The sequence below is a fragment of the Leopardus geoffroyi genome, chromosome A3, assembly GCF_018350155.1.
Source record: "Leopardus geoffroyi isolate Oge1 chromosome A3, O.geoffroyi_Oge1_pat1.0, whole genome shotgun sequence".
Lineage (NCBI taxonomy): Eukaryota > Metazoa > Chordata > Mammalia > Carnivora > Felidae > Leopardus > Leopardus geoffroyi.
In genome coordinates, this window is record NC_059336.1 from 64,781,879 (window position 1) to 64,795,102 (window position 13,224).

General features: G+C 50.7%; 1 protein-coding gene and 1 long non-coding RNA gene across 4 annotated transcripts in view; both read left to right on the forward strand.

Annotated features, from left to right (window-relative positions):
• Positions 1–13,224, forward strand: part of SIX3 (SIX homeobox 3) — a 101,628-nt gene that overhangs the window by 72,662 nt on the left and 15,742 nt on the right. The window lies entirely within an intron of this gene.
• Positions 181–8,500, forward strand: LOC123580727. Its single transcript, XR_006703430.1, has 3 exons — positions 181–618; positions 4,452–4,546; positions 7,570–8,500. It is a non-coding gene; the product is annotated as an uncharacterized LOC123580727 (long non-coding RNA).

The following is a 13,224-nucleotide window of genomic DNA, read 5'->3' on the forward strand; positions in this document are numbered from 1 at the left end:
GACGGGATCGGGAGGCGCTCCAAGAACCTGGGAGGCGGAGAGGACCGGGCAGAGGCCGGCGGCGGTGGTGATTGACGGGACGGACGCCCAAAGAGCTAGGGAGGGGACCGACGCGGGGGGGGGGGGCGGAGTGGAGACGCGCTGAGAAGAAAAGGGGAGGAACCGGGTGGGGAGGGAAGAAGGGAGAGGAGAAGGCGGGGGACTGTTTAAGAGGGTGCCGGGAGGAAGGGGAGGAAGGGGGTGGAGGGTACCTCGAGGGGGAAGAAATTTTGAGCAGCTTTCACGAGGCCCTACCGGCTACCCTACCCCCACTCCGGGTCTTCAGCGTCCTCCCGGGGCCGCAGTGTTGGGGATAGATTCTGCCCAGGATCCGGCCAGTAGGATGGGAGAGTTTGGACGTGCTTGGGCGCCTCTCAAAGATTTGGCTTTTCCTGCGGACAGCGCCCCGCCCCCATCCTAGGAACTCCGGACCTGGGCGGTCTTCGAGGGAAAGGGGGAGGGAGTAGGAGACAGAAGTGGAGAAGATTTGGCAGTGGCCGCAGGCGGACGCCTGAGAATCAACTTCTTGGAGGATCCCGCCTTCCCTCTCTCTCTCCTAACCCGGCCGGCTGCCCCGAGGTCGGTACCGCCCCAGCTCGGCGCTCTCTGCTCTTCGCCGGGCGGGGACTCACACTTAACCCCACGGGTCCCACGGCCCCACGGGAAGCGCCAGGCACTAACATGGGGCCTCTACGGAAATTGACTCCTATCTGCAGCTCGGGCAGTCGGCCCACGGGGAGGCAAGGGCAAGGAGTCTAGGCCGATCGTGGCGCTAACCCCATGGGTGGTCGGGGAAGACGGAGTGGGAGTAAGACCCACCCCTTCTCCGGCCTCTGAGCTCAGACTCGGCTCCGGGCACTTCCAGCCTGGGAACCAGATCACTGAGCTCCGGAATAAGGGTGATAAAAGGGGGATCCTGTTTTTTTGTGTGTGTGCGTCTTTGCAAGGGCGCGTGGTGAGAACACGTGGTGCTGGTTCTCGGGGAGGAGGGCAGGGGGAGTAGGTGGAGGATCTGGGGGGTAGAAGGGGGGCGGTGTTGCTGCTGTTCCTACGGTTTTGAAAAAGCCCGGGGCTTAGCTTCTTCCCGGACTGGTCCTTTCCACTTCCGTTTCCCTTCTTTGCTCCGAGCTGTTGGAGGCTGGAGTCAACCCTGCTCCCAGTTCCAGGACCCAAGCCAGTACCGAGCCTGGGCTCTGCCCTCAGCTTGGAACTGTGAAACTGGTGTCTAGGCCACATCTCTTTTCCTTCCCACCCTTTTACATTTTCTCTGCAGTTTGTGTTAGGAGCACCGGATGGGAGACGGTAGAACCCTGGGTTCAAGTTTTTGCTTTGCTTGGTGTCTGTGAGAAAAGCTTGTGTTTATTTCTGTAAGTGTTCATTTCCTTAGCAAGATTTCCAAAAGTTTCCTCCTGCTCTAGTATTCTAGAAGTCTTCTGGGGGAGTTGCAGACATGAAAAAGTGGCACCCTGGGACTCGCCCTAAGGCCTGTTTTTGGAGGCCTCTCCCGCCTCCTCCTGTGTGTGTTGAGACCAGGGCTGTCAAAGTAGGTTCCAAGCCAGCGCCAGGGACAGTTCCCTGCAGAAATCCAGGTGGCATCTTCAGAGGCTGTGTCTGTTGTCTGGGAGGGGGCCTGCTGCATCCAGGCCACCCTATGCGGACTCCTGCGTGCTGCCACACAAGGTTCATGCAAGAGTCGGTCTTAGAGGACTCTGGGAGACATGGGGGAAATATTTACCCCTGGCCTCACTAACGTTCAGAGTCTACCTTGCTGACCCCCAAGAATGGGCAACCTACTCTTTCTAAGACCTCATCTTCAGCCACAAGGTTAATGACAGCAGGCTGGTCCCAGCTCTCACCATGGCCATCCTACCTCTTGGCAAGGACAGGCTGGGGCTGTGGGGGAGCACCATGGTCTGGGGCCAGTGAGTGGGACTGGACAGTAAGTTCCTGGTGTAAGACTTTGGACCAGTTTATGGTCTGCTCTACCTCACCTTCTCCCACTCTTAGACGGGGCTTGCGTGATCTTTCACATCCCCGCTGATTCTGAGCTGGGGGCGGGTCTGAGAATCCTAACTTTGAAAAAGCGGGTAACCTTAGCATCCTCAGCTGCAGCTTCCACTATGAATGTCCCCCTCCCTGGACTCTTGGAGTTTCAAGACTGAACTTTCTCCAGGACTGGGTCCTGCCGTGTTCAGCTAAGGCAGATTTTCTGGAACTTCAGACTCACTGTTCTTTCCAGCTTTGCCCTCTTTGGGGCCCCTGGCTGCCAAACCCAAGAGTCACCCCTGCCAAGAGAACAGATGCCAACCTGGATAATATCATGCGTGCCATGTGAAAAGCCATCACAGAGCAAGCACAGAAAACCTGGAACACCATCACCCAATGTATGGGTGTGTGTCCATGCCACCAACTCTCCCCTTCCTCCCATGTTTGTAGAAACCCAGTTCTCACAGGTCTGGTCTAGAACCTCTTGCCGGCAGGGACAGCTGAGGGCCTGCCCTAAAAGGGTTCCAAGCTTAGCTGGGCTCTCTTCACAATCTGAAGCCCCTTCTTGTCTAGCCCCCTCCCTGGAAGGGTTTGCCACAGGACAGAGCACCGGGGAGCTGACTGGGGGAGGATTTGCCAGCCTGACCTTAAGGCAATCCTAGCCCTTGGTGCCAGTGCTCAAAGCAGCTGCTGGAGAAGCCTTGGGTCTAACCTATTCCAATCTACCCAATCCCATATTCTTTCTTTCCCTGAGACATGCTGGGGAGGCCTGCATTTGCCATCTCTTCAAGCACAAATAGGAGAAGCTCCATGGCTGGGAAGGAGAAAACTTTAGCAGACACGTGGAAATTTGGGACTCACTGAAATGTCTCCTTTGACCTCCAAAGTGTGCTGGCAGTCCCCTGGGATGGGACTTTCTGGAAGGCAGCAGCACAGGTGGATGGGTGTGCTCCAATGAGCTCACTCTGACAGAATGCCTTTGCCCCTGACTCTTGGTCAGGGACAGTCTGGGGCCTTTATGTCTGGAGTTGGGCTGGAAGCTCCCCAGCACAAAGCCCTTGGGCCCCCACAGATGACCCAGCCCAGGGCCAGTACATTACCCACTAGCAGAACTTTTGGGAAAGGGAGAAAGCAGCCGCACCAGCCCCCAAAGGGCTTCTCTGACTTTGGGTTGAGGCCAGTTTGGAAAGAAGAGGGTGATCTGAGGAGCAGCTGCTTGTAGGCTATTTCCACCAGCAGAGGAGGGGATGGTGGTGGTGGGGGGGGGGGGCTCTATGCCAAACCAGAAGACCAGAAGCTTTTTTTTTTTTTTTTAATCTTTATTTATTTATTTTTTTCCCAGGCTTTAAAGCCTGCAGGAATCCCCTGGGCAGAGTTTGGCCCTGGCCCTGCCGCCTCAGGCCCTCCCCGCAGCTCGCACCGGGTTGGGTTCTGGGGCGTCGCCGCCCCGGGGTGGCTGGGGGACTGTAGCGGGCGTCCGCAATCCCAGAGCCCGCTGTTCCCGCAGCAAACTCGCTGAGAGACCCGGCCTCCGGCTCGGGCCTCGGAGGCCAGTTTCGTTGAAAGCGGGCTAGCGGAGCAGGGCAGGTGTGCGCTGAGACTCCGGGCGCCTCCCCGCCGCCGCAGCCGCCGGGCCCTTCGCCCCCTCAGGCTGCGTGGCTGCCTCGCGGACCCGAGGGGGTATTGGCAAAACCCAGCACCCCATGGCGGTCTGTGTTGCCCAGCGTTTGGGGGCAGTCAAGGCGCAGGCATTCCGCTCACGTGAATCTCCATTTCAGAAAGTGGCCCCCACGGCACCCCCAGCCCTAGGTAAGGTTTCGGGCACTGGGCTCCCGGCCGCAGCCCTCCCGTAACGACGCGACTCCGGGCGTCGCCGGCGCCGCACATGCCTGCACGGTCACAGGCCCCCAAAGGCTGGAGTAGCACCGTCCTTCTCTGGGGCTTTTGCTCAGGACCCACGGGGCAGTCTAGAGTGCCCTCCGGAGACAACGGGTTGGAGGCCGCACGGGCTCACAGGGGCTCTTGTTCAAACGAAAAGAGCGAGAACTAGGGCTCGGGGCCGGTTTGGAGGTCGGTAAACCGGTGACTCGGCCCGAGGAGGCGCCGGGACCGAGCGGGGACCAAGCGGGACCCGAGGCGGGTACCCACGCCAGGGGCGCTGCCCGCGGTCCGACGACGCCCGGCCTGGCTCGCGGCCTTCTGTCCCCGCCCGCGGTCACGGCTCAGTGCTGGGGTCCCTTCCTGCCCGCGCCACGCTCCCTCCCGGGCTGGCAGGGGACGCCGGGCCCCATTGCCTGAGGAGAGGTTGGGGCGCGGGCACGGCGGGCCGGGCATCCGGGGGAGGCGGCCAGACTCTCGGCTTTGGGTTCAGGAAGCCGCCTGAATCCGCCGCCCGGTTTTTCTTTTTGGTATTTTTCTTTTCGTAGGAGCCTCAGAGGTCCTTTTCGTCCCTAAATGTGCCTTCGGCAGGGTCTGCCCGCGAGCGCCCCCAAGCGGCAGGTCTCAGAGTCCAGGTCGTTGGGTGAGTCGCAGTTCCCCCCAGGCCTCTGGTGGACCAGCCAGAGGGCGCCGGGAAGGCCCGCTGGTTCCTCCCTACCCACTTCCCCCAGCACTAACCGGACGTTTGCGCTGCCAGAGAGGCCACTAGAAGTGGGGCGCGCTCCCTCGGAGGCGCACTAGGTTGCCATGGTCTGATCACACCATCCTTGGGGCACAGACACCAGCGTTTCACCCTCTTATCCCATCGCCCCCTCCCGGAGAATCTGGATCTGCCTTGCACACCGTGGGCGCCCGGGGAATGTTTGAATGGACGGCAGAATGACCAGTGGGATTTGACTGACAGCAGCAACTGCGAAGTACCAGGCCAATAGGAAAATGGCCCCTTTCCTCCCCCTCTCTCCCGTTCTTCCCTCCTAGCTCTCCTCTTCTTCTTAGGGGAAGTCTCAGCGTTGTGTCGGCTTCCTCCAACCAGAAGCACTGGGTGTTGGAGTCCCCTTAGGGCTGCATAGAAGCTGCAGACTGAACGCGCTGCTCTTAGAAATTCTGAGTGTTATCTGACTGCCTATGGCGTTACCAGGTTCCCTTGGGTTGCAGGAAAGAAAGTTTTCAACGCAGAGTTAGTCTAATTTTTCTGGGGCTGCTGTCTTTAGTTGCATTTCCTTACTTTACAAAAATCCTCTGTAGGCAACGTGTAGATCAGGTTTCCTATAAGAAGTGACTTTTTTTTTTTTTTCCCTTCTTCTTCTTTCCATTACCTGTGAGAAATTCTATCCGGGAGTAGGGATTCCTGGCTTGGCACTACTCTCTCCTGCAGTATCTATTTTTATTAGCATTAATTACAATGCATCAGTCCCGCTCATCAGTGATAGTCCCTCCCCCTGGCTGGTGCCTGCTCTTGGCTCTCCTGATTTGGGTAGCACCTGAGCAAGAGGGCACTCTCACCCAGCCGTTGAAAGCAGTCACACAGGGTTTTCCATCAAGTTCTGCATTTCTTGAAAGGGAACCTGAAAAAAGTCAGATTGTTCTTAACTTGGAAATCCAATACTTTATTTTGTTGTCTCTGTGAATTAAGGCTAAAATCCAGGGGCTGTTTCTTATAGAAGCATGTGTGCTAATTAATTTATGCACAGTGCTGTGCAAATGCTCTACTAAAGTAGGTAGAAACAAGATACAGCCCTGCTGGGGAGGGCACATAGCTTAGGACAACCTGTGCGCGAGGCTGCTGCAGAGGGACCAGGTCAATGTCAGCCTCAAATAGATGTCCTCTGGTAGCACTGTGGCATTTGGGTTTGTGATGACAGGTGTGGTGGGCCCTTTGGCAGTTGCCGTCTCTGTTCCAATCGTTCTAGTATAGTTGCGCTGTTAGTAAATGCTCACATTTGGGGAAAGTAGGGTGAGTAGGGCAGTGGGCATGGGCTTTGTCATCAGACAGGCCTGAGCCCTTGATCCAGACCCACCACCTCAGTAAATTACTCAATCTTGGAGCCTATTTTGCTCATTTGTAAAATGAGAATAATGACCCGGTGCTTGGCACACAATAAGCATTCAACAAATTCTTGTTGAATTGAATACAGTTGCAATTGGGATTAGGGATAAAGGTAATGCAACCTCTGATTCCCAATAACCCTATAAAATGGGTATTATCAGCATTTACAGAGGAGGAGACAGGCTCAGAGGTTAAAGCAACTCGACCAATGCAGCCATGCAGCTGGTAAAAAAAAGCCTCTGAAGTTTCAGTCCTTGATGCCAAAACCCATACTATAAACCATAAGCCTTACTGCCCTTAGTTCCTCTATAATAGCAAGATAATAGGATAATAATAATAGGAATAATTTGCTGAATGGCTATTATATGCCGGGCACCGTGATATCTCACGTAATGTCATGATTCTTCCATGCACGAGGCCCACCTACAGCTCCATTTTACAGGTGGTGACCCTGAGGCTCTGAGAGGTTAAGTACAAGTCCAGCAGCTATGGAAAACCTGAGTTCTTTCCTCCCGCCATTTGGCTTTGACCCACTTCACTGGGGCAGCTTTACCAGTAAGCTCTCCCCGCCTACCCCCAGTTCTTTCCACTCCAAGTTCTGCTCCCTGGGCACTTCCAGCTCCCAGTGGTTGAGAGTTCATTGCAGGTGTCAGCAAGACGGCTCTAGGTTCTAGGAAAAGCCATCTCTGCCCTCCTGAGGTTTCAACCACCGGGCCCTGGGGCTCGTGACCTTCGGTCTATGTGAGCCCCTGCTGGGCAGGAGCCCACTGCGACCAGGGCAGGCCGTACAGCAGCCGTGGTCCCAAGCTGGTAAAGTCTGGATGGATTCATGGCCCCATTATGCCTGGGGTGAACTTAGGGGGACTCAGAGAATTAAAATATCTTAGTCAAGGTACTTTGAGGTGCAAATCACAGAAATCCACTCGGACTAATAGAATAAACAAAAGAATAAATTTATTGTAAGGATTCAGGGGTAGCACATGGATTCAAGGGCAGGGAACCCCATTGTCCTTAACAGGGATGGAACCAGAAACTGGACAGTAGTTAGAAATCAAGGCTTTTCCTCCCTCCCGATGGCAGAGTCATCTCTCCTCCACTCCCATCTGAGCATGCTTGTTTTCTCTCTGAAGAGAAGCTTTCCCTGTTGCTACTCCTTTTAATACTTCCCTCGTTTTTCATTGAGTCCCTCGTTCAGCCACTCGGGAGGCACTCTGAAATCTCTGCCCCCCCCCACCCGTTCAGAATTCAGGGGATAGAGGGAGGGAGAGGGAAAGGACAGGGGGAGAGGAAGAGGAAGACAGAGGGTTGGAGGGGGGGTGGAGAATCTTAGGCTCATCTTTGGTCAGGTGATTCCCACTCCAGTCGGTGATGTTGCGTGGGGGAGGGCAGGGAGGGACTGTATGGCCCAGTGCCTGATCTGCAGAGACTGTGAGTCCAGACATGGAAGAATGAGGTGATGGGTGGGCTACTAGTCTAGTCTTCTATGGAATGTGGAGGTTTGGTGCCTGGCACATAAAAGGCACTAAACAAATATTGTTTCCTTTCTCCCCACTCCCCAGTGTGATGCCTTTTCTAACCCTTCTATCAAGAATCAGCCAGAGCCACCAATTTAGAGCGCAGATAGGATTGTGCCACTCCGTGTTTACATTCCTCTAATGGCACCTGTTAACCTCAGGATGAAATTTAGACGCTTTAGCATGGTTTCTGAGGTCCTTTGTCATCGGACTTTGCGCATATATCCAGCTGCCCATCGCTTCCTCAAGGCTTCAGCCATCCTGAGTGATCTCCATGGGCTCTTCCACTCCGGTCATACATATCTATCACCACCTACTTATTCCTTTATGGGAGAAGCCTACGTCCCTGCCTCATTGGCCCTGGACTTGGCCACATGACAGGGTCGACTAATAAGTGCGAGTGGATGAACAGAAGCTTTTAGAGACATTGTACGTTGCCACCAGGACTCTTTCTTCTTTTGCTCTCATACCCCCAGACAGGTGTTACTCCAGCTTGTGTTACAGGATGAAAGAGAAGATGGAGCGGAGCCCCAGCTCAAAGCACAGTCACAGCTGGCCTGCAGCCTGCATTTAATATGAGCGAGAAATAATGTGCGTGGCTGTAAACCTCTGAGATTTGGGGGTTGTTTGTCACTGCAGCAAAGCTGAGGGGTATCTTTCCCTCCTGCGGATCTTTGTATGTGCTGTTGCCTCTCCCTGGAAACCTCTCCCTCATTCCCAAACCCCTTATTTTTCAGGACTCAGATGAGATGTTACTTTCTCTGGAAAACTTTCCTGACACTCTTCCTCCCCCAGGTTGGGGCTGCGGCCCTGTTCCAGTCCCCACGTCACCTTCCTATACTCATTCCCACCATTACGCCATCTCATGGTACCATAACCGCTTGATTTCTTTTTTTTTTTTTTAATTTTTATTTGGATTCAAGTTAGTTAACATACGGTGTAGTATTGGCTTTAGGAGTAGAATCCAGTGATTCCTCACTTACATATAACACCCAGTGCTCATCCCAACAAGTGCCCTCCTTAATGCCCATCCCCCGTTTAGCTCATGTCCCCACCCACCCACCACCCCTCCAGCAACCCTCAGTTTGTCCCCTATATTGAAGAGTGTCTTATGGTTTGCCTCCCTCTCTGTTTTTATCTTATTTTATTTTTCCTTCCCTTCCCCTATGTTCATCTGTTTTGTTTCTTAAATTCCACATGAGAGAAATTATATGGTATTTGTCTTTCTCTGACTGACTTATTTCACTTAGCCTAATACACTCTAGTTTCATCCATGTGGTCGCAAATGGCAAGATTTTATTCTTTTTCGTCACCGGGTGGTATTCCATTGTATATACATAACGCATCTTCTTAATCCGTTCATCAGTCAATGGATATTTGGGATCTTTTCATACTTTGGCTATTGTTGATAGTGTTGCTATAAACATTGGGGTGTCTACGTCCCTTCGAAACAGCATACCTGTATCCCTTGGATAAATACCTAGTAGTGCAATTGTGGGTCGTAGGGTAGTTCTATTTTTAATTTTTTGAGGAACCTCCATACTCTTTTCCAGAGTGGCTCACCAGGTTGCATTCCCACCAGCATTGCAAAAGAGATCCTCTCTCTCTGCATCCTCGCCAACACCTGTTGTTGCCTGAGTTGTTAATGTCAGCCATTCTGGCAGGTGTGAGGTGGTATCTCATTGTGGTTTTGATTTTTATCTCCCTGATGATGAGGGATGTTGAGCATTTTTTCATGTGTCGGTTGGCCATCTGGATGTCTTCTTCGGAAAAGTGGCTATTCATGTCTTTTGCCCATTTCTTCACTGGATTATTTGTTTTTGAGGTGTTGAGTCTGAGAAGTTCTTTATAGATTTTGGATACTAGCCATGTAAAAGATATGTCGTTTGCAAATATCTTCTCCCATCCCATTAGTTGCCTTTTAGTTTTGCTGATTGTTTCCTTCACTGTACAGAAGCTTTTTGTCTTGATGAGGTTCCAATAGTTCATTTTTGCTTTTGTGTCCCTTGCCTCTGGAGACATGTCTAGTAAGAAGTTGCTGTGGCCGAGGTCAAAGAGGTTGCTGCCTGTGTTTTCCTCTAGGATTTTGATGGTTTCCTGTCTCACATTTAGGTCTTTCATCCATTTTGATTGTGTGTGTGTGTGTGTGTGTGTGTGTGTGTATGGTGTAAGAAAGTAGTCCAGATTCATTCTTCTGCATGTCTCTGTCCAGTTTTCTCAATACCATTTGCTGAAGAGGCTGTCTTTTTTCCTGTTGGATGTTTTTTCCAGCTTTGTCAAAGATTTGTTGGCCATACATTTGTGGGTCCGTTTGTGGGTTCTCTCTTCTGTTGCATTGATCTGTGTGTCTGTTTTTGTGCCAGTACCATGCTGCCTGATGATTACAGCTTTCTAATACAGCTTGAAGTCCAGAATTGTGAAACCTCGAGCTTTGGTTTTCTTTTTCAGTATTACCCTGGCTAGTTGGAGTCTTTTCTGGTTCCGTACAAATTTTAGAATTGTTTGTTCTAGTTCTGTGAAGAATGCTGCTGCTATTTTGGTAGGGATTGCACTGAATCTGTAGATTACTTTGGGTGGTATCGACATTTTAACAATATTTGTTCTTCCAATCCATAAGCATGGAATATTCTTCCATTTCTTTGTGTCTTCTTCAATTTCTTTCATTAGTGATCTATAGTTTTCGACATAGAGATCTTTTACCTTTTTGGTTAGGTTTATTCCTGGGTATCTCATGGTTTTTGGTGCAATTATAAATGGTATCGATTCCTTGATTTCTTTTTCTGTTGCTTCATTATTGGTGTATTGAAATGCAACAGATTTCTGCATGTTGATTTTATATCTTGCGACTCTGCTGAATTCATGTTTCAGTTCTAGCAATTTTTTGGTGGAGTTTTTTTTTTTGGTTTTCCATGTAGAGTATCGTGTCATCAGCGAACAGTAAAAGTTTGACTTTTTCCTTGCCAATTTGTATGGATTTTATTTCTTTTTGTTGTCTGATTGCTGAGACTAGGACTCCTGGTACTATGTTGAACAACAGAAGTGAGAGTGGATATCCCTGTAGTGTTCCTGACCTTAGGAGAAAAACTCAGTTTTTCCTCATTGAGGATGATATTAGCTGTGGGTCTTTCATATATGGCCTTTGTGATGTTGAAGTATGTTCCTTCTATCCCTGCTTTCTTGATAACCCCTTTATATCTTACCTATCAGTCTGTGAGCTCCTTGAAAGCAGGGACTGGGTCCTCTGGTTCGGTTAGCAGATGGTAAGTTCTCAAAAAAATATTTGTTGAAAAGGGATGATGGCAGTAGTATGAGTAATTTACCTTTGTGTGGCAGATTTGATTTTCTAAAGAATGCGACAACAATATCTCAATCCCATGTACCCTTCTTTAACTGTTCTTTGATAGTCTTCTTGTTGAGGTGTGTGTGTGTGTGTGTGTGTGTGTGTGTATGTGTATGAAGAGGGTGGTGGTCTATGTTTCTTCCCCTTAAATCTGTAATAGGCTTGTAATAATGGCAGAAATGACATCATATGACTTCTGAGGCTAGGTCGGGAAAGGCAATACAGCTTTTGCCCTATTCTCTTGGGACACTAGCTCTTGGAACAAGCCACCAAGCTGTAAGGAAGCCCTGTTGAGAGGCCCCTGTGGAAAAGAGCTGAGTCCTCCTCCACTGCCCTGCCCCAGATCTGGCTAAGCTCCAAGCAGCAACCAGCACTCATTTGCCAACATGCCAGTATGGCATCTTGAAAGTGGATCTTCCAACTCTAGTCAAATTGTCCCAGATGATACACAAGGAGCAGAGATGAGCCATCCCTGCCAAGCCCTGTCCCAGTTGCAGATTCATGAGTAAAATAAATGATTGCTGTTGTTTTAAGCCACTAAGTTTTGGAGTGACTGCTACACAGCAATTGATAATTGATCATTTGGCTTTCCTCTTAGCAATCCAATTTTCTCTTGGATCTGAATACCTGTCTTAAACCCCAGCCTCCCTGCCTTGGCCCTTAATATCTGCGTTCTCACCCTAAGGGGGGCAGGCAGACACTGTGCCCACATCCACAGCCACTGGCTGGAGTAACTCTGATAGATCTTAGCCTCTGGAACTCTGAGCTGCCCTCTATCTGGCTTTGGATAGTACTTTCCCCAATTCCTGCCACCCCCTAGACTAGAGCTCCTCGGCTCACATGCTCGTGGGGAATCCACCCTAAGTGCCCCAGTCCCCACTGTACCGCAGACATTGCCTACATGCTGTCCACCATGGGCCACAACCCAGCTGGGACAATTCCCCACCCTTAAGGGAGCTGCATTCTTTTCCCTGGTCCATGCCATGGTGGCTCAAGGCTTCCTTGGGACTGCCTAAATTAGGACAATATTTCATTCTTCTTCTGCAAATGGGTTCATATGAACAGCTGCCTCATGAGGTTATTGTGAAGGCTGAATGTAACTCTATCCATGAACCATTTGGTAAACTCTCAGTGTTGTTACCAGTTTGTTCAGCCAGAATTAATGCTGCCTAAGAGGAGCTTGCAAAATGGACGTAAGGGCTATAGTTGCAAACGAATCTTTCTGAGTCATCCTCTCCTCCACTTCTGCCACACCCCTCCCTTTTTAATATCTAGCCTATCATGTACAGCATCCCAAAGACCCTTCACCCTGTCCCAGCAGGTGGCTGGAAATAAATGCTGGATCCCCCACGAGAGCCGGCATGATCTGGGTTTTTGAAAGTGCTCTTCTGAGCTTCTGATCACATAGGACTCACTATTTTAGAGTCCATAAGCTGAATTTGCTCCACATTTCATCCATGTTGGCCAAAGTCAATATCCAGACCCTGGGAGTATTTGAAAACCCAGACATCATGGGGTGTTGCCCATCACACACATACCCCCCGCCCCACACACAGACATATGTACACATCCAGGGAGGCACATAGGGCAAGAAATCACATACTGTTGAGTATATATTCCCAGCCATACCGGGCACATTGACCCAGCATTGACCCTGGAAGTTCAGGTTCTTCTCTGAGTGGGTCTGCGATGAGCTATGAACACAATCGTCTCCACCTATGGCTGTGAGACTCAAGCCTCCTCTTCCCTCATACTTCTGGCATTTAATAAATACTTACAGAGACCTATGAGGACACTTGATTCTCAGCAGATTGCACTACCAGCAAACACATTCCTCCTCAAAGGACGTGCACTCACTACATAGGGCATACAATAAAAATATATCGTTTTCAGCAATAAGTTAGCACTGAAGAGTGAACAAAAATAGTCTAACATGGATGCAAGGTGTGATACGGGTGGGTAAGGGTTCCTTGTCTTAAGCTGAGACTGTCGCAAAGAGGAGGAGGGCTGGAGCCAGAGCCGGGACGAGGGCAGACCCGGGGAAAAGGCACCATGAAGAGACTAGCACAGATGAAGAACAGATTCAGACCGTGAAATCCATGAGCATTTCATAAAATGAGATTTCCTCATGGGGAAGTCTTAAATTAAGCCCACAAGATTATTGAGTGATCCATTTTGGAGTCTTAGAAAGACTTTAATTTAGGGTCTTGTTCCAAGGGTATGTGGAGACACACGCACACACACACACACACACACACACATGGAAACAAACAGGAATGTATACACACACACATATAAATAAATGTATATATAGGCAAATACCTGTCCCCACACATACACATGAGGATACACACAAAGAC